General features: G+C 43.3%; 1 protein-coding gene and 1 long non-coding RNA gene across 3 annotated transcripts in view; one reads left to right on the top strand and one right to left on the bottom strand.

Annotated features, from left to right (window-relative positions):
* The window catches only part of C3H2orf50 (chromosome 3 C2orf50 homolog), a 101,041-nt gene that overhangs the window by 44,593 nt on the left and 34,704 nt on the right, over positions 1-21,744 (bottom strand). The window lies entirely within an intron of this gene.
* On the top strand, positions 1,858-21,039 carry LOC115088034. 2 transcript variants are annotated; one of them, XR_003855694.1, is made up of 5 exons: positions 1,858-2,449; positions 8,931-9,174; positions 14,412-14,612; positions 15,986-16,148; positions 19,703-21,039. It is a non-coding gene; the product is annotated as an uncharacterized LOC115088034 (long non-coding RNA). The 2 variants fall into 2 exon arrangements; XR_003855693.1 differs by lacking the exons at positions 1,858-2,449; positions 8,931-9,174 and having other exon boundaries at positions 14,131-14,612.

Below are 21,744 nucleotides of genomic sequence, written 5' to 3'. Positions count from 1 at the left end.
CTACTGCGCATTTGCAGCACGTCGGTCCGGGCTCCCTTATCTAGTAGATATATAAAAGCCCTGAGAACATTTTTACAGTAGGACACTAACACGGTTTCACTACTATGGCCCAGAACAGGCAAAGGGACCGTATAAGTTTAGAACTTCAATTTCTGTAATCAACAGAGCTTTAGTTTCTTTCTTTGACTAAAAATGCCCTTTGCAGCGTTACAGGAATCATGGTGCGTTTCCGACTGTTTGCCTTCTGCTGTCCTTGGCTGCTGCTCGCCCTAAAGAAATGCCAGTTAAAAAGAACAGAAACAAAATAAGAGTTTCAGCCAACTGCAGCTAAACCGGGACAAAAAGAAAAACACCCTCCTGTACGTCCCAGGCCACGATCCTGCTTGACCCCAATGTGCTTTGCTAGGATTCTGACAGATTTGTGCATCTTTCGCCTCTGTGGACATACAACTCCCTTATAAGCCCTATAATTAAAAACGTGACAGTAGCAATCAAGGCTGATGTCACAGTGTTTTCTTTGATGTGAATTTGCTCAAATTCTCTCTCACAAGGCTGAGCACATGTTCCTATGGCTCCTAATGAAGAGATACATTTTGGGATACAGAAACAAAAGCATCTTGGGGGTGAGACATGGAGCTGACGCGGAATAGCCATTAAGCAGAATAGCCCTTGGAGGACAAAATAGAGTCAGACGCTGCCCTTTATGCCAGCTTGCATGAATTGCTGTGGCTAGAGCATGGAGCTGTGAAATATTAAGACACAAATTCCACTCCCTTCCCCATCAGATGCTATGTGGCCTCCCTTGTTACTTAATCTCCCCTGAGCCCAATATCCAGTGGCATGGAGAGCAGCAGAAACTAAACCCTAACACTTGATTTGGCTAACTCTACCCCAGGGATGGGCAATTCCAGTCCTCGAGGGCCGCAAACCGGTCGGGTTTTCAGGATATCCCTAATGAATATGCACAAGAGAGATTTGCATGCACTCTGCCTCAGTCATATGTAAATCTTTTTCATGCATATTCATTACGGATATCCTGAAAACCCAACCGGTTTGCAGCCCTCGAGGACCGGAATTGCCCACCCCTGCTCTACCCGGATATCTGGTGGCACTTATCCAGCTAACAGTGCTGCTGAATATACCCGAATAAAGTTATCTGGTTGAGGTTAGGCCTGGCCTTCACCCCAATCAGGCTTGTCTGGATATCTTGAGCCAGACAGCGCTGAATATCTAATGCAGTCTGGCTAAAGCTTTGCTGGGCCCTCCAAACTCCACCTCTTCTTATGCAGGTAAATTATCTGCCTGCTGAACTGGGGGGAGGGGGGGGGGAGGAGAGCGTTTGTAAAAACAAAGATTTATCCAGGTTTGAACATCGACCTCTCTGTGTTTAAAATGTCTCTTGTGGTGGGAAACCCCACAGCCATGGGACAGCCTCTTGTACCGCACCACAAAGGGAATAAGAAATACGCTTCGGTGTTTAAAATAAATCTGGTTTCTGCTGAACTACTCGCACAAGAGATTTTCTGTGTCAGGTTTGCCATTTCTGGCTTTCTTTTTTCTTAAGCCTTACTACGCCATGAAACCAAGCCTGCCTGCACATCCCTGTCTCTGGTGCCTCTCTCTTTTGATCCTGTTAAACTGGAAGGGGTGGTGCTCCTCCTTCTGTCATCTGACTATCCTCAGCACCATACTACACTACTTTAATTAGTGGGTTTGTTTCGCTATCATTTAAGTTTGAATTCTGAACATAGGTAACCTCTCCCCGTCAGGGTCTCCACCCTCTATTTCTGAATCTCTCTCTCTCTTATTAGTCTGAAACACTTGCAAGGTGGCTTTCAAACGAGAAAAGAAAAAAAAATCAGATCTGGTGAACAGCGGATGAAGAAACGGTCCGAGTTTTCCTGGCAAGGGAAGCGGGGAGAGAGTTGGCTCGCAGCTCTTCCAATAGTGAAGAGGAAGAAAAAAAAAAAAAACCCTTCAATTCAAAACATATGTCTGGAAAATAGGAAGAAAGAGTCGTTGTTGGAGTTCCAGAATGCACACTAACTTATGTGAAACCAGGCAGGCTCAAGAAAAGGAACTGCCATTTGGATTCTGCAAAAGAAGTGCTTGACAGCAGATACCAGCGAGTCCCTTCCAGCCTTCTTGTTTATTGTAAGCGTCGGAGAATTAGAATGGAGACGAAGATGGAAGAATTCTCTTCATTTTGACCCTGGCAGGTTCCTCCTGCTCAGATGGAACCAGGGCTGGGATCTGGCACCATGAACCTTCATTCGTGACTATTTTATATCTCCTCTCAACTAACTGTGGACCAGTTATTGCAGCAAAGGTCCTCGGCTGGGGACCAGGTGCCTGGGCAATCATGGGTCCTAAATCTGGCCACTAGGTGCTGCTATTGCACAAGGACTATAATTCCCTCTCCCTGGAGGATGCAAATGGCCATAGTCTGGTGAGTAGAAGCAGCATGGGATCTATTTACTGTTTGGGATCCTGCCAGGTGCTTGCGACCTGGATTGGCCACTGTTGGAAACAGGATGTTGGCCTTGATGGACCCTTGGTCTGACACAGTATGGCAGCCTTTTATGTTCTTAAGTCAGGAATCGAATCTGGGTCCCTCCGTATGGCAACAGGTAGTACTGGCCACTAAGCCACTGGATTAGACTACACAGAATTAGTTTTCGATACATGTCAAACTGATAAACAAAGGAATTTTAAAAAAGTAATAATAATTAAGTGCAATCAACTAGGTTACAACATAACTGGAAGCTTTATGATGGGAGGCATTACTTTGTGTCTCTATCACCTGGGTGTGGTCTAATCCTATAACACAAACACCCTTGGTCTAATTACTGAAATAACACCAAGTCATTTAATATATATATATAGAGAGAGAGAGAGAGAGAGATTTGATATTCTGCCTTTTACCAATGTGGGCTACAACAGATTTTAAATCAAACAGTCGCAGTATATTAGTCGAGGATCCCCAGTGTACTATGGAGCCACATGCGGTTCAAACACTTGATCTGAGACTGTGAACCAGACAGGAGGGAGAGGCGCCAAAGGAGAGGGTATGACAAACGTGTGGCTGAAAGAGTCTTGTTAGGCCCGGCCACGGGGATGGAGAGGTGGGGGGAGGGAAGGGAGCATGTCAGGGGAGAAAGGGAAAAGTATCTGCAGCTGGGGAATCTAAAGGAGGTTATATTTGGGGGTCAAACATATATCTAGATAAGGGAACATGACCCGGGGACTATGATTTTCAAGATATTGGGAGTTTCCAGATAATAGATTTATTTATTTATTTATTTAACATTTCTTATATACCGATATCCGTTCGCACATCGTATCGGTTCACAGTGAACATAAAACTTTGGGCATTGCCCTTACATATAACAAATAAAGATGGTGAACTCAGTAACATATAGATAATCTTCGGGAGGAGCCCTTAGATATAACAAGCATCAATGGGGAGATGCTGATTATAATAATTATAACTAGAACTATATACATGAAAGTGCACAGTACAGAATCAGCAGACATAAAGGCGTTCATACCAGGATATCAATCTAACAATTCACATGGGGGTTTATGTAATAGGGGGTGAAATGGAGTAGGCTTGCCGAAAGAGCCAGGTTTTAAGTTTCTTTTGAAAATGGGGGTATAAGTCTCTATTCGAATATCATGGGGCAGTGAGTTCCATAGGGTGGGGGCGGCAAGAGAGAAGGCTCTGTTAATAGTAGAGGAGAGTTTAAAAGATTTGATAGAATGGGCATGGAGTGTTCCTTGGAGTGCTGGGCGGGTGGGTCTATTGGAGGAACGGGGTGAGATGGGGGGGTTAATCCAGTTAAGGTTAGAATTTACTAGACTCTTGTGAATGATCGAGAGTGTTTTGTAAAGAATTCGTGACTGTATAGGGAGCCAGTGTAGTTGAATAAGTGTGGGGGTGATGTGGTCTCTTTTTTTTGTGTTTGACAATATCCGAGCGGAGGCATTTTGTAGGAGTTGAAGGGGCTTGGTGTGTGATGCAGGAATGCCGAGTAAGAGTGCATTACAGTAGTCGAGCTTCGATAAAATAATAGCCTGGAGGACTGTGCGGAAATCGTTGAAGTGTAGTAGGGATCTGAGTTTCTTTATTGTTTGAAGTTTAAAATAGCAATCCTTTATTATGGATTTGATGAATGGTTTGAATGAGAGGTGATTATCAATAATAGCTCCTAAGTTGCGAGTGTGCGAAGGGAAGTTGGTAGCTGAGTAAGCAAGAGGGATGTCAGGGAGTGGTTGTCTATTCGATATGATTAAAAGCTCAGTCTTGTTAGAGTTGAGAGCAAGGTGCATGTCCTTTAGGAGTTGGTTGATTGAGGAAAGACAGGATTCCCAGCTATGTAAAGCAGTTTGGATGGAGTCAGAGAATGGGAAAATGAGCTGAACGTCGTCAGCATAAATAAAATGTTTGATATGCAGGTTAGTGAGAAGCGTGGTCAGGGGAAGCATGTATATATTAAAAAGCGTAGATGAGAGTGAGGAACCTTGGGGTACACCTTGGGGAAGACTGATGGGGTCAGATTCATTATTGTCCATTGAGACAGTGAAAGAGCGATTCTGGAGATAAGATTGAATCCAATCAATGGCCTTGCCTGTGATCCCAATATTTCTGAGAATGTTGAGTAGGACATCGTGATTGACTGTGTCAAACGCAGCTGAGATGTCAAGTAATGCGATGAGATAGGAGGATCCTGAGTCGATTCCTTTGATAAGGGTATCGTGTAGGGAGAGGAGCAGAGCTTCAGTGCTTAAGTGTTTCCTGAAACCATATTGGGTGGAAGGGAGGATGTTGTTCTGTTCAAGGTGATCGGATAGATGTGAGTTCACTAGCTTTTCAAGAACTTTAGCTAGGAGGGGTAGATTGGACACCGGTCTGTAATTAGAAAGAGTGTTGGGGTCAAGGTTGGATTTTTTAAGTAGAGGTTTCACAATTGCTTGTTTCAGAAAGTCTGGGACGGTGCCATGCTCTAGTGAACAGTTGAGAATATTTGAGAGGGGTTTGGCGATCACATTGTGTATGGATAGTAGGAGTTTAGAGGGGATGGTTTCAGAGGGGTGAGTGGATGGTTTCATTTTCTTTAGTATGTTCTCCACTTCTAGGGGGGAAGCGGACTCAAACAATGAAAGGGAGACTGGAGACTTGATATTGGGAAGACAGATATTGAGGTTATTGTGCGAAAACTGTGCTGTGATGGAAGATACCTTGTTTTTAAAAAATAGAGCTAGTTCGTTGCAACGATTTGTGGAGGAGTTAGCTAGTTGTTGTGTGTGTATGGGAGAGGTCAGGTCAGCAACCATGGTGAAAAGGGCCTTGGGGTTGTATTGCAGACCATTTATTTTTTTGGCGTAGTAATCCCGTTTGGAATGCAGGATGGAATTTCTATATTCATGCATGCGTTGATAGTAGAGGGTTTTGGTGGCAGGGGATTGGTGTTTGCGCCAGGACCTTTCGGAGGCTCTGAGTAGGGTTTTGAGATTTCTGAGGAGAGGTGTGTACCAAGGTTTTCTATTTTTGCGATTGGGATTGATAGTCTTTGTTACTAGGGAGCAATGATTATTGGCAATGCTGAGCGTACAGTTCACCCAGGAGGAGAATGCATTATCTGGGGATGAAAGATCAGATAAAAGGTGCTGAAATAAATATCAAGATACACTAGCTCCTCTAAGTGGTCTCCAAGGTGTACCACCAGGTCCGGTTTTCAAAACAACAAAATACACAAATTACCGGGTTCCTTAAATCTCATGTCTAATGTACATAATGCCACCAATCCAAACAGCTAGAACACCAATGTCAATTTAATAACCTTTCTATAAGTAAATTTAACAATTGTAAAAAAAAAAATAAAAAATTAAGGTTTTGAGAAAAAACTAAACAAGATAAAGTACTGTTTTTAAGGAATGTGGAAAGGGAAAACCTGAGACTGCACCAATACAAAATTTAAAATTTTGTAGTTTTCAGGGAAGTATCGAATTTCTTCGATACTTCAATGCCTTCAAAAGAGACTTTATAAGCATCTGGACAGATGGCTTTATCCCGGCCCAAGAAAGTCAAAATCTTTAACGAAAGAACGCCACCAAGGCCATGTTTCACTGTGATCCATGCTGCTTCAGGGCCCACGCTTGAGAAGACTATCAGCGACTGCCATCCGCTCTGACCTCTGTGGGCGGTGCTATCTGAGATTTTCCCTTTCCACATTGCTTAAGAGCAGTACTTTACCTTGATTAGTTAAGATTTTGAAAAAGAAGTAGTAAATTTAAAAAAAAAAGTTATTTATAGAAAGTTATTAAAACTGACAATGGTGTTGGGATTGTAATGTACATGCTGTACATATACCTGACAAATAGCAATTGGGATATATAATGAAAGCTAGACCTGTTGGCAGACCTCAAGGTCTGGAAGCAGACACTGTCTCAAATGCACACTGTGCTGACTTTATAGGATTAACTCATTCTATTTACATTCCTGCAACAAGTTGGCGTGTTTAAAAAAAACAAAAAACAAGCAAGCACTGAAAGTTTTTGCCATTGGAACCCCATCCAGCTGTAGCCGTTTCATTTTATTTATTCAGTCCTTTTGCTTTGTCTGACAGCAATGCAATGGCGTTTCTTGCACCACCGAAGATTTCAAATCCTCTGAAATCACCGAGCAACACACCCACACATACAACTTCATTTTAACAAAGTGACCTCCCATCCAAAGCATAGCTCAAAATGGCACATGTGGAGATTACCACACTTTTAAATCTGCATAGGGTAGCAACCAAAATGACCAATTAGTTCCAAATCATTGAGGAGCAGCATGTTTTCTAACTGCCTAAAGCATTCTGGGATTTATTGCCCAGAATGCTCAATAGGAAAAAAAAAAATGACAAGACAACCTTGAATGCTCTGGAATAAGAGATACATAAACAAGACTGGAAGAGCCTTTGTTAAGAGGGCTTAGAAAAGGTTTTGGTTAATCCATAATACCTTTCCCTACTAATCCTGAGGTTAGGCTGCCTGCTTAGTAGGGATGTGAATCGTTTTAGGACGATTAAAATTATCGTCCGATAATTTTAATATCGTCTTAAACCGTTATGGAACACAATACAATACAGATTCTAACGATTTATCGTTATAAATCGTTAGAATCGTGAGCCGGCACATTAAAACCCCTAAAACCCACCCCCGACCCTTTAAATTAAATCCCCCACCCTCCCGAACCCCCCCCAAATAACTTAAATAACCTGCGGGTCCAGCGGCGGTCCGGAACGGCAGCGGTCCGGAACGGGCTCCTGCTCCTGAATCTTGTCGTCTTCAGCCGGCGCCATTTTCCAAAATGGCGCCAAAAAATGGCGGCGGCCATAGACGAAAAAGATTGGACGGCAGGAGGTCCTTCCGGACCCCCGCTGGACTTTTGGCAAGTCTCGTGGGGGTCAGGAGGCCCCCCACAAGCTGGCCAAAAGTTCCTGGAGGTCCAGCGGGGGTCAGGGAGCGATTTCCCGCCGCGAATCGTTTTCGTACGGAAAATGGCGCCGGCCATACGCGTATGGCCGGCGCCATTTTCCGTACGGAAAATGGCGCCGGCAGGAGATCGACTGCAGGAGGTCGTTCAGCGAGGCGCCGGAACCCTCGATTTTTCGATTTTTAACGACCCGCAGGTTATTTAAGTTATTTGGGGGGGGTTCGGGAGGGTGGGGGATTTAATTTAAAGGGTCGGGGGTGGGTTTTAGGGGGTTTTAATGTGCTGGTTTTTCGATTTTTCGATTTTTCGATTTTTCGATTTTTAACGATTTTTAACGATTTTTCACGATATTTTACCCCCCCAAACGGCAACAATACGATTCCCTCCCCCTCCCAGCCGAAATCAATCGTTAAGACGATCGAGGACACGATTCACATCCCTACTGCTTAGTAAGAAATGAAATAAGATCAGTTTGCAGATTCTCCTTCCATGCGATTCCAAAGTTTTCAAACTAGAGAGACAGCGCGCAGCCTAGCAAAATTGGCAATAAAACTCTAAAGATTTCCCGGGTGCTTTTGGTGTGGGATTAGTCGCAGGAAAGAAAGTTGCAGTCTCTCTCTGGCTTTCCACTGCTGCCCAGTAAGTACTTTAGGATCAGTTTTAAAACTTTCTGGCGTCCAGACTCGCACATAGAAATGAAGGACATATTGGAAACTATAAAATGACAGACTGCTATAGATAAATCAAAGATCACACCCCGATGATTTAAGATGGGCAGAGATCTGTGGTTGGCTCTCCTGAATTCCATCCTCACATTATGCTTTTAAACACATTTTTTGTGGTTACTCTCTGGGTTTAGGAGTTTTTGTGAGCTCCTAAATTTGAAGCCAACTTAAATAGCTTTTTAAAGATAGCCTTTGAGAACAGGACTTCTCTGCATGCACGAGGGTCTTGCGATATATAATGCTGAAGTGACACTACAAATCGATATATTACATTAAACCGCAACAGGACATCAGTAACACATCAACCCTTTGCTTCCTTCCTGATGTAATCCTCTGTTTATTTCTGTTTTCATACTCCAGTGTCCTTCTGCTTCTCCCCATCTCATGCTGCTCTTTGCAGCATGAGATGCACCAAAGCCATATGCTATTATTGGGCTCATAGAATGGATGTGTCGACTTTTTCTGGGATGCAAGATAAAAAAAAATTCTAGGAACAAAGTTTGCAATATACTGCAATGCAAACTTTGGCCAGTCATTTTAATTATTTCCCTTCTTCCCTTTATAAGCCAGTGCAAGATCCTGCTGTGTGTCAGGTAATGCAATCTTGCAATACTTTTCAAAAACCAAACCAAAACCCAGATGATATTCTTGCTGTGGCAGTTGGTGGTTAGTGAGCTGACAGGGTGGGCAGCAGTCTCCAATACTTTCATTTTTTTTTCCAGTGATCTGGAAGCGAGCAGCAAGAACCAAAAAGCAAGAGCCGTGAAGCTGGCTAAAACTGCATCCTTTCCCAAGCAACAAACTACCAAAGGAGTGAATCCAGGAGAGGAAAGGCCCACCTGCTCGGACAAGGAGCTGCAACAGGGGTGCATGTTGATGCCCTAAGTTGCAGACATAGCATGTCAAGAGGTCAGCTGACAAATCGGTCAGCGGGGCACCGTAGCATTTAAAGGCAGTGAAAGGCAGGTATGTCAAAGCAAGGTGGTCGACTGGCAGTTGGCCAGTAAATGAAGTAGCATTATTTGGCGACATGTTTACTCTCCCACCAGTGGCGTAGCCAGAATTGATTTTTTGGGTGGGCACAAGGTTAACATGGGTGGGCTGTAGGCATGCAGGTCTACTAGTTGTTTTTTTACTGATAAATAATGCCAAATTATGCAGCATAGCATTCACATCTACGCCTAAGTATGAGGTTTACTTAATGATACAAACATAATTCACGGTGATTTGTGGTACTTTAGCCTTCTTATTATTACGATTTTATACACGGCTCCTACCTGTCCATAAATTTTGAGAGAGCGGTTGTGTTGCTTATATTTAAATTGCTAACATCTCAAAATATAGATATATATTTTTACCTTTGTTGTCTGATCTTTGTATTTTTCTAATCAGTTGGTCCTGGTCTCTTTTTCCCATTTTTTCCCTTATAGCTCATTTCCTAATTCCTTTTCAGTGTCTTTCTTCTATTACTGTCTTCTTCCCTTCCACACACACACACACACACATACACGCTTTCTCTCACAGACTCCCTCTCACACACTCAAGCTGTCACTCTCATATGCTCTCCCCCCCCCCCACCCCCCCACAAGCTCACATTCAAGTTCTCACTTTCTCACCCCTCCCCAGGCTTATATTCTTATGCACACACAGACGCACATCCAGGCACCCATTCTCACCCACACACATAAACCCAGACTCCCATTCTCACCCACAAACCCATGCTCCCAGTCTCACCCACACATATTCAAGCTCCCATTCTCATCCATACATATACACATTTAAGGTACTATTCTCACCCACACATACACACATTCAAGCACCCATTCTTATCCACATATTCAAGCTTCCATTCTCACCCACCCACACAAACCCAGGCTCTCATTCTCACCCATATATACACACATTCAAGCTCCCATTCTCACCCACCCACAAACCCAGGCTCCCATTCTCAACCACACATACACACATTCGAGCTCCCATTCACCCACATATTCAAGCTTCCATTCTCACCCACATACACACCCAGGCTCCAGTTTTCACCCACATACACTCCCATTCTCATCCACACATACACATTCAAGCACGTGCACAGCTTCCGCTTTCTCCCCCAGAGCAGGAAGATCAGCTGCCTCTCCTGCTGCCACCGGCCTCCTGCTATCTTCGGGCGTCGGGCCGTACTGCCCGCCGAACTTCCTGTCGGGGGGGGGGGGAGCGGAAGTGCAGCGCACAACGTCCGCTTCCTCCCTCCCCCCCCCCCCAAGCAGGAAGATCGGCGGACCATACGGCCCGACGCCCAAAGATAGCAGGAGGCCGGTGGCAGCAGGAGAGGCAGCTGATCTTCCTGCTCTGGGGGAGAAAGCGGAAGCTGTGCGCAGCGCTTCCGCTCCCCCAAACAGGAAGTTCGGCGGGCCGTTTGGTCCGAAGATAGCAGGAGAACGGGTGGCAGCAGGAGAGGCAGCTGATCTTCCTGCATTGGGGGGAGGAAGCGGAAGCTGCGCGCGGCGCTTCCGCCCCCCCCGAACAGGAAGACCGGTTGGCCATACGGCCGCAGCAGCGCTTCCCCACGTGTGCCGTGATGGCGCGCGAGGCGTGGGTTCTCTTGTTCGCTGTCGCGGGGATGGGATCCCGCGACAGCCTTGCAGTTCCGGTGCTAGTTGGGTGGGCCTGGGTCTAAGTTGGGTGGGCACCTGCCCACCCAGGCCCACCCGTGGCTACGCCACTGTCTCCCACAGGACAGTGTCCAGTGGAAACCAATGACTGTGAGTCTTTCCATTTCAAGAAATATCTAAGAGCACTGACTGTACAATCAGTCAAGGGAGTTTCTTAATTTGGGGACTGGGAGTGTTACTTTGAACATTATGATTTTTTCGTCACTTGAATGTTTAATTTTGTTAATTAGATCTGATTATTTAATTCAATTGATTCTTTGACTGACAATTTCATTGGCCACTTACTGGATCCTGGATAAAACTAATTACAGTGAATTCTTTGCAATTGTTCTTAGCCAGTTCGTTACAATATTTCACAAGTCTGAAATGGTAGTCGGTCACAGGTATCGAGATTAGAACATAAGAACATAAATTGCCATACTGGGTTAGATCAAGGGTCCATCAAGCCCAGCATCCTGTTTCTAACAGTGACCAATCCAGGCCATAAGTACCTGGCAAATACCCAAAAACTAAGAATATCCCACGCTATTGATGCCAGTAATAGTAGTGGCTATTTTCTAAGTCCACTTAATTAATAGCAGGTAATGGACTTCTCCTCCAAGAACTTATCCAATCCTTTTTTGAGCCCAGCTATACTAACTGCACTAACCACATCCTCTGGCAACAAATTCCAGAGTTTAATTGTGCGTTGAGTGAAAAAAAGAATTTTCTTCTATTAGTTTTAAATGTGCATATGCTTCCTTCATGGAGTGCCACCTAGTTTTTCTATTATCCGAAAGACTAAATAACAGATTCACATTTACCCGTTCTAGACCTTTCATGATTTTAAAGATCTAGATCATATCCCTCCTCAGCCGTCTCTTCTCCAAGCTGAAAATTCCTAACCTCTTTAGTCTTTCCTCATAGGGGAGCTGTTCCATCCCCTTTATCATTTTGGTCTCCCTTCTCTGTACCTTCTCCATCAAAACTATATCTTTCTTGAGATGCAGCAACCAGAATTGTACATAGTATTCATGGTGTGGTCTCACCATGGAGCGATAAAGAGGCATTATGACATCCTCCATTTTATTCGCCATTCCCTTCCTAATAATTCCTAACATTCTGTTTGCTTTCTTGACTGCCACAGCACACAGAGCCAACAATTTCAAAGTATTATCCACTATGATGCCTAGATCTCTTTCCTGGATGGTAGCTCCTAATATGGAACCGAACATTGTGTAACTATAGCATGGGTTATTTTTCCCTATATGCATCACCTTGCACTTATCCACATTAAATTTCATCTGCCATTTGGATGCCCAATTTTCCAGTCTCACAAAGTTCTCCTGCAATTTATCACAATCTGCTTGTGATTTAACTACTCTGAATAATTTTGTATCATCTGCAAAATTTGATTACCTCACTTGTCGTATTCTTTTCCAGATCATTTTATAAATATATTGAAAAGAACGGGTCCTAGTACAGATCCCTGAGGCACACCACTGTATACCCTTTTCCACTGAGAAAATTGACCATTTAATCCTACTCTCTGTTTACTGTCTTTTAACCAGTTTGTAATCCATGAAAGGACATCGCCACCTATTCCATGACTTTTTACTTTTCTTAGAAGCCTCTCATGAGGAACTTTGTCAAATGCCTTCTGAAAATCCAAATACACTACATCCATTATATACTATATCTATATGTTTATTAACCCCTTCAAAAAAGTGAAGATTTGTGAGGCAAGACTTGCCTTGGGTAAAGCCATGCTGACTCTGTTCCATTAAACCATGTCTTTCTAGATGTTCTGTGATTTTGATCTTTAGAACACTTTCCACTATTTTTCCTGGCACTGAAGTCAGGCTAACTGGTCTGTAGTTTCCCGGATCGCCCCTGGAGCCCTTTTTAAATATTGGGGTTTCATTAGCCACCCTTCAGTCTTCAGGTACAATGGATGATTTTAATGATAGGTTACAAATTTTTACTAATACGTCTGAAATTTCATTTTTGAGTTCCTTCAGAACCCTGGGGTGTATACCATCCACTCCAGGTGATTTACTACTCTTCAGTTTCTCAATCAGGCCTACCACATCTTCTAGGTTCACCGTGATTTGGCATCTCCCTAACATCCTCTTTAGTAAACACCAAAGCAAAAAAATAGTTTAATCTTTCCGCTATGGCCTTATCTTCTCTAAGTGCCCCTTTAATCCCTCAATCATTTAACGGTCCAACTGACTCCCTTGCAGGCTTTCTGCTTCGGATATATTTTTTTAAGGTTTTTACTGTGAGATTTTGCTTCTACGGCCAACTTCTTTTCAAATTCTCTCTTAGCCTGTCTTATCAATGTCTTACATTTAACTTGCCAGCGCTTATGCTTTATCCTATTTTCTTCTGTCGGATCCTTCTTCCAATTTTTGAATAAAGATCTTTTGGCTAAAATAGCTTCTTTCATCTCACCTTTTAACCATGCTGGGAATCATTTTGCCTTCCTTCCACCTTTCTTAATGTGTGGAATACATCTGGACTGTGCTTCTAGGATGGTTTGGTTTTTTTTAAACCATGTCCATGCCTCTTGCACACTTTTTACCTTTGTAGCTGTTCCTTTCAGTTTTTTTCTATTTTTCTCATTTTATCAGTTTCCCTTTTGAAAGTTTAGCGCTAGAGCCGTAGATTTACTTACTGTCCCCCTTCCTGTCATTAATTCAAATTTGATCATATTATGATTACTATTGCCAACTGGCCCCAGCACCATTACCTCTCTCACCAAATCCTGTGCTCCATTAAGAATTAGATCTAAAATTGCTCCCTCTCTCATCAGTTCCAGAACCAATTGTTCCATAATATTGCCATTTATTCCATCCAGGAACTTTCTCTCTCTAGCATGTCCTGATGTTACATTTACCCAGTCAATATTGGGGTAATTGAAATCTCCATTACTGCACTACCAATTTGGTTAGATTAGAGATGACAGAAAACTTGAAGGTTGTCTGGCAGGCCAAGTGTTAACTTCCACTGATTTATCCACCCCCTTAAACTTGTACATTAGAAAAATTGGCATAGTTTCTGATGCACTACAAAAAAAAAATCTGCACAGCTATGAAGAGAACACATTAGGTATCCTATTTAAAAGGGAAATCCAGATTTCAACATATCAAAATATGGAAAAGAAATTCTGAATTCTTCAGACTTGGAAGCCAAAAAACATACCAATCTGTACAAACTTTCAGTCAATGTTTCGATATAAAATCTAATTATTTAAGCATTTCCCCCCCTTGCTTGAGTGATCTCAGGATCACAGTGTCCAGCCTTTTCAAAAACTGCTGCACTTTTAACTCCTACTGTCATAATGTAATGCCTTAAATTTGATATTGCTTTATGATGTTTACGCTATGTAAATCTGAGGTTTCATTTTTTTTGTGATCCGCTTAGGACAAATGTTGAAGTTGGTAAAATATTTAGTCAGATGATATGCTGTCTATAGTTGGTAAAGGAGCTTCAACGTCTATGTCAGCCTGCTGGAGTGAAATTTCACTAACAGTGATCTGCATATTCTAGAGCACAGAATTCAGAATTTGTGACTATTAGTTGGTGCCCAGAATTCCAAGCAGGACGTCAGAAGAGCTTTTTGCCAGTGTGGATAGAAGAAAGAAGGTGTTTAACATTTGAAAAAGAAAAAGAAGCAGCTCTGCTTTTAGGTGGCAGAAAATACCTCGGGTCGCTGTCAGCTCTCAGCAGTTTCAGTGTACGACTAAAATGGTAATTTATCAAGTTTTCTAGGCTTTTTGTACAATTCTGGTTGCGATGGAGAAGGTACAGAGAAGGGCAACCAAAATGATAAGGGGAATGGAACAGCTCCCCTATGAGGAAAGACTAAAGAGGTTAGGGCTGTTCACCTTGGAAAAGAGACGACTGAGGGGGGATATGATAGAGGTCTTTAAGATCATGAGAGGTCTAGAACGAGTAGATGTGAATCAGTTATTTACACTTTCGGATAATAGGAGGACTAGGGGGCATTTCATGAAGTTAGCAAGTAGCACATTTAAAACTAATTGGAGAAAGTTCTTTTTTACTCAACGCACAATTAAACTCTGGAATTTGTTGCCAGAGGATGTGGTTAGTGCAGTTAGTATAACTGTGTTTAAAAAAGGATTGGATAAGTTCTTGGAGGAGAAGTCCATTACCTGCTATTAAGTTCACTTAGAGAATAGCCACTGCCATTAGCAATGGTTACATGGAATAGACTTAGTTTTTGGGTACTTGCCAGGTTCTTATGGCCTGGATTGGCCAATGTTGGAAACAGGATGCTGGGCTTGATGGACCCTTGGTTTGACCCAGTATGGCATTTTCTTATGTTCTTAACCCTGGTTATGGGGAACACCCACTGCTTCAATGTTACAGTGATCTTCTGGGCTTGGAAAACTTGAGGACGTTCTGAGCGCTTGCTACAGGGAGACTGAATACTAACAGCACATGGTTTGCTATCTCCCATGACTGCAATGTGGGATTTACATTTTTTGTTGGCCTACATACTTTATCTTTCTTTAAGCATTAAGATATCCTAGGGAGGAGGGAAGGGAGGTAACATTCATACACACACATATGACGAGAATATTTATTGGCATTTGTGTGTCTGTACATGTGTTAATTTCAAGATGTGTATACAAACGAATGAAGTGCTTGTCTGTGGGGAAGAAGGGCAGGTGAGCGAAGTGGTGTCAGAAGCACAGTGTTGATATCATTAAGGCATTCTGATTTAAGGACCACGATGTCGGACAAATCAACCAATTTGTGTTTAGTGATGGTTTAGCACATTTTTGTGATCGCAATCTGAGTTTTGAAACAAGATCCTTACTCACCATTTTTGCATAGAAAATGATATGAGAACAAACCCTCTCCCCCCAGGAGTCTCTTTCTTGTGAGGGTAGCTTGCATTTCAAAAAGGAGACTGCAGTCACAAAAAAGGGGCATAAGCCATGGCCCAGGATGTGGATTGCTAGGACAGAATAAAACTGGTCCATTTCAATTCAACAACCTATTCATGCACCTAAATGTTCTTCATGCAACCATTATAGCAGCAATTAAATATGTAGTACAAATCACCCTCTCTCTCTCTCTCTTTTCTTCTTTAGAATAATAAAATACAAGATTTGGTAAGCAGGATAGAAATGGCTTCCCAAAACCTGTCCCAAGACCTGAAGACGATTGGACAGAAATTCCTGAGTAAGATTCAGGAACTCCCTCAGTCAGGGTTCTTCAACATTATTGCGTTTACCGTTCTTCTTCTGTTCATTGGTAAGTAGTGCTCCAGATACTAAGGAAAGGGTTTAAAGGGACACATGCCACCTACAGGCCAAGGACCAGATATTAAATATACTTAATTTCAAAGAAACAGTTCAAAGAACATGTTCTCATAGATCAGTGAAGTCTGCTGTTTAGATGATGCCTTGGATTTTGATACGATTTGGTATTTTGTCTGCATGGATGAATATGTTCTTGGGAAATAACAGTCAAACTAGTTCTAGGTGAAAACATTTTAATGGACTAACTCAGTACATCTGGGGCTAATTCAGTAGCCTGGAGAGCATAGCTCGGGAAAGCTAGTCACAGACGTAATGAGTTAGTTCAATATTTTGTTGACCTAATTTCTACATATTCACGTGAATTAACATTGCGACCACAAGATTTTGCTAGGGAAATAAGTAAAGGCCTCCATACACATCATGCTTATGCCACATTACAATTTTGTCTAGACTTTATTTAATGAACTCCTTTTTCTTATTAAACTCTAAACCAGTGATGGCTAACCTATGACACGCGTGTCAGAGGTGACACGCCGAGACGTTTTGGCTGACACGCGCAGCGTTTCAAGGACTATCGAGAATTTTTTTTTTTTATCGGCTGCGCCGAGCCTTTTCTTTTTCAGCTGCGCCGACCCTTTAAAATCTGTTTTTTTAGTATCCCCCTACCCTCCGGACCCCTCCACCAATGCCCCCGGGCGCAGGGAGGCTCATGCGGTGCAGCGATGAGGCGCAAGACAAAGATCGCATTTAAACAAGCTGATGCTCCTCCTCCTTCCTGTGCGGCCCCGGAAGTAAACATTGCCGGAGCCGCGTGGGCAGGAAGGAGCAGAAGCATCAGCGCGTGCAGAAGAGGAGTAGCACTTGTGCTTATGGGCCGCCGCGATTTCCAAGTCGCAGCGGTCCGAGAAGAGGAAGAGGCCCGGTAGCAGGGCCGCCGCGGCCCGAGAAGATCAGGGCCGCTGCAGAGCCCATCCTGCGGCGACCCGCGAAGAGGAGGCCCAGAGGTGAGAGAGAGGCTGAGGGTCTGTAGAGTGTGCGTGTGTGCGTGTATGAGATGAATTGAGAAATTGTGTGTGAGAGTGAGGACCTGAATGTTTGCAGAGACAGCATGTGAGAGCCTCTGTGTGTTTGTGAGAGAGAGAGAGCATGTGCCAGTGAGAGCCTGTGTGTATGAATGATTGTATGAGAGAGAGCATGTGCCAGTGAGAGCCTGTGTGTATGAATGATTGTATGAGGGAGAGCATGTGCCAGTGAGAGCCTGTGTGTATGAATGATTGTATGAGGGAGAGAATGTGCCAGTGAGAGCCTGTGTGTGTGTGAGAAAGAGAAATGCATGTGAGAATGAGAACCTGACTGTGTGTTTGAGGGAAGAAGATGGAGAGAAAAGAAACAGAAAAAAAAGACAATATAAAAGGAATTGGCAAAAAAATAAGAAAGGGAAGGTGGAAAAAAAAAGCCTGTGACCAACCAATTAGAAAACTAAGATCAGACAGCAAAGGCAAAAAAAAAATTTACTTTTTAGTAATTGGCACATGTAATCTTTGGGAATGTGCAAGAATAGCACTTTCTCTACGGATCTCACAATGTACGAGATCAGCATGGAGAAAGTGGAAGCCCACGGGGCCTGCACAGAGGAGGCAGCAGAATGGGCTTCAGTGTCAGTAGCAGCAATCGGCACCTCCCCAATAGCCATGTGGCAGCAGTGACAGTGGCAGCAGAGGAATGAGAGAGGTTCCGAGATTGCTGGCAAAAGAGAGGGGGGTCTGCCTTTAGTGTGTGCATGTGTATGAATGGGACTCTGCTTGGGGGTGTATGTATGTGAATGCATGGGTGCCTGCCTGGGGGTCTGTGTGTGTGAGAATGAATGTGTGCATGCCTGGGGTATAGGGAGGGAGTGTGAGAAAATGAATGGGAGCCAATAAAAGAAACCGACTGACAGATTAAGTTTGTAACGCTTGCTTGGACTTGAAGTGTACGAAATACCAACCTTCAATTGAAGATTTAGTCAATGAAATTCAGCAACAAAAAAGTCACTAAGCAGGTAAGGTAAAGAATTATTTGTTTTTGCTTTATTAATAAATACAGTACATATTAAAATTATAACTTTGTTATTGATTAGAGCTACAAATATCACAAAATTATGGATTTTTCTAGAAGTGACACACCACCCGAGGTATGCTCGGTTTTTTTATGAATTTTAACACACTGAGCTCAAAAGGTTGGCCATCACTGCTCTAAACCAAAGCTCCCCCGCTGAATAATGCTATGAGCTTCCTGGGATATTAAGTTCCACATTTAGCCTCCCAGGAACTTTAGTGATCTTGCCCCTCTTCCAGCGGAGTGGAACTTGGCTGTTACTAGCATGGAAGAAAAAATTATCACCTCTCCCCCCACTACAATTCAGACAAAGGGACTGTGGAACTGGCTACCAGCAGCAGGTGTGATATAAGGAGAAATGGATGGTAGATCCACAATACAATGGGCACTGCCCAAATTTTATGCCCGAGGTTCAGTGGGAATGGCACAAAAGAAAGAGAAAGGAAAAGCTGCCCTGAAGAGCACCAGAGTGTATTACACGCTGCCGACACCACTCTGTGTGTTTTAGAGGGCAACTTTCAAAGCCATTTATGCAGACTAATAGTGATTGCCACGTGTACACTGGTTATCTGCAAGTTGCCCTACTTCAATTAAGGCCAACAGAACAAGGAGTGTTCCACAATGCTTGTACCATTAGCCTCATTTAGGGGAGGTGTTCAGGAGGGGTAGGGGAGGAGAATGTTTGGGACAGGATAGAAAACTAGCATGTTTAGATTATATTTTCAAGTCTACGTGCATTATTTTCCGAAGATGTTCTTACCTGGCACCAAGAGCAGTTGCAAGTGTCTGAGTACTTGATATCCATGACAAATTTCAAAATGACTCTCACTTGCCCACAAACTTAAAGGTGATGCAGAGTCCTTGAGTAAAAAAGGCACCTACAGATTTGGCTCATGTGGAGAGTGTGAAAACTGCCCCCTTCCGCCCCCCACCCACCCACTAGCCCTTTCAGCTTGAGTTTATTGAACAGAGACAGCAGTAATGAAATTATCCTCTCACATTTTATTTATTTTTATTTTATTTATTTGAGTTTTTCTATACCGGCATTCACGGAGATTCGTATCATGTCGGTTTACATAAAACAGGGGTGATCAATACATTATAAACGTGCATAAATATAACATGAGTATACATTTTATACATTTACAAATTATAACAAGTTATAAAAGTGCGCAGAAAAATCAGTTACAATAAAACAAGGATGGTTCTAACTGGGAGAAGAAGAAGAAGATGATAGAAATTTAACAAGAATAAGAACGTGCAGTGTTTGGCATCTAGAGACATTTCTGTCTCTAGATGCCCCAATATGAAGTTAACACAGGCAGCAGCATCTTCTTCTTGCTGCTTTGATGGCAATTAACCTCTGTTTGTTTCCAGTAAACCAGAGTTTCTCTTTGCATGTTAAACAGAAGCTGATCAATTGCTCTCTTCTCCCATTCCTCTTCCTAGTTGCCGTGCTGCTGATGGTTGTAATCGCCTGCAGCTACTACTGTTGCGGGGTTAATAAGAAACACAGGCTCATCAAGGTTGAGCCAACCCCAGATGTATGAAGACCCACAGAAGATGTTCCAAGGATGCAGCTGGTCCTACCTGCGTGGGCTGGCACTCAAAAGAACCAGCTCCCTACCACCGTCCTCCAATCACCACCGTTATGTCAGCTCATTCAAAGTCACCTTAGTAACACCATTCAACAGAAACAACTGGTGAGAGGGAAAAAAAAACAAACCCAAAAAAACAGAGTCTCGTTGGGATGTCTGCCACAGTGTGTCTTTAGACCCCCAAAAAAAGAGACTGCTACTTTCTAAATGACTATGCGCAAAACAAAAAACAAACATTAACTTAGCATCCAAATAAAGAACTATAAAAAAAAAATGTTAAAGATACTGGAATAACTGCAAATAAAACCATATTTACATTTTCTTTGATGACAGCTAAAGAAAAGAACAAGCAGACACAAACTGTGTGGAGGAACCAAGGATGAATTTTATATCTCTGTCTTCCACTAGTTACATTTTTCACTTTACTATTTCAATCTCTTATCATCGGATTTTTTTTTAATTATTTAAAGAGACTGGAAATACATTTTATGGACATGACAACTAAAAACAGGATCACCTCTTTCAGTTCTGATTGTGGGGAGAAAAACTACTTTTTTCAGGAGATTGCAAACTAAATATTTCTTTTGAGATTTGTTTTATGAGGACTTCCACAATTTATTGTTCCTACTGTGTACTGTACATTTGGCAATACTTATATTTTTATTGGTAAAATGGAGGAATTTTAAGAATATAAATAAGTTATGGATGCTAAGATCATCCTGACAATGTCATTTACTATTTCAAACCCTTATCATCGGATTTTTTTAAATTATTTAAAGAGACTGGAAATACATTTTATGGACATGACAACTAAAAACAGGATCACCTCTTTCAGTTCTGACTGTGGGGAGAAAAACTACTTTTTTCAGGAGATTGCAAACTAAATATTTCTTTTGAGATTTGTTTTATGAGGAATTCCACAATTTATTGTTCCTACTGTGTACTGTACATTTGGCAGTACTTATATTTTTATTGGTAAAATGGAAGAATTTTAAAAATATAAACAAGTTATGGATGCTAAGATCATCCTGACAATGTCATTTACTATTTCAATCCCTTATCATCGGATTTTTTTTTTAATTATTTAAAGAGACTGGAAATACATTTTGGGGTAGATTTTTAAAAAGAGCGCGTTCGCGTACTTTTGTTTGCGCACCAGGCGCAAACAAAAGTACGCTGGATTTTAGAAGATACGCCGGCCCATAGGCCGCCGGCGCGCGCAGAGCCCCGAGACGTGTGTAGGTCCCGGGGTTTTTGGAAGGGGGCGTGTCGGGGGGGCGGGACCCGATGACGCGGCGTTTCGGGGGCGGGGCGGGGCGTTTCAGGGGTGGGACCGTGGGCATGGCGCCGGCCCGGGGGCATGGTCCAGGCCTTCGGACCAGCTCCCCGGGTCGGAGCACGGGGCGCGCGTAGATTTATGTCTGCTTCTCGCAGGCGTAAATCTACGGACAAAGGTAAGGGGGGGGGTTTTAGATAGGGCCGGGGGGGGGGGGTGGGTTAGGTAGAGGAAGGGAGGGGAAGGTGAGGGGAGGGCGAAAGAGAGTTCCCTCTGAGGCTGCTCCGATTTTGGAGCGGCCTCGGAGGGAACGGTGACAGGCTGCATGGCTCGGCGCGCGCCAGCTGCCCAAAATCGGCAGCCTTGCGCGCGCCGATCCAGGATTTTAGAAGATACGCGTGGCGTATCTTCTAAAATCTTTATTTTAGAAGATACGCCACCTATGCGTGGCGTATCTTCTAAAATCCTGGATCGGCGCGCGCAAGGCTGCCGATTTTGGGCAGCCGGCGCGCGCCGAGCCGCGCAGCCTGTCACCTTTCCCTCCGAGGCCGCTCTGAAATCGGAGCGGCCTCAGAGGGAACTCTCTTTCGCCCTCCCCTCACCTTCCCCTCCCTTCC

This window comes from Rhinatrema bivittatum, chromosome 3 (assembly GCF_901001135.1).
Source record: "Rhinatrema bivittatum chromosome 3, aRhiBiv1.1, whole genome shotgun sequence".
Lineage (NCBI taxonomy): Eukaryota > Metazoa > Chordata > Amphibia > Gymnophiona > Rhinatrematidae > Rhinatrema > Rhinatrema bivittatum.
The sequence above is the reverse complement of the archived record's forward strand: the minus strand, read 5'-3'. Positions and strand labels throughout refer to the sequence as shown.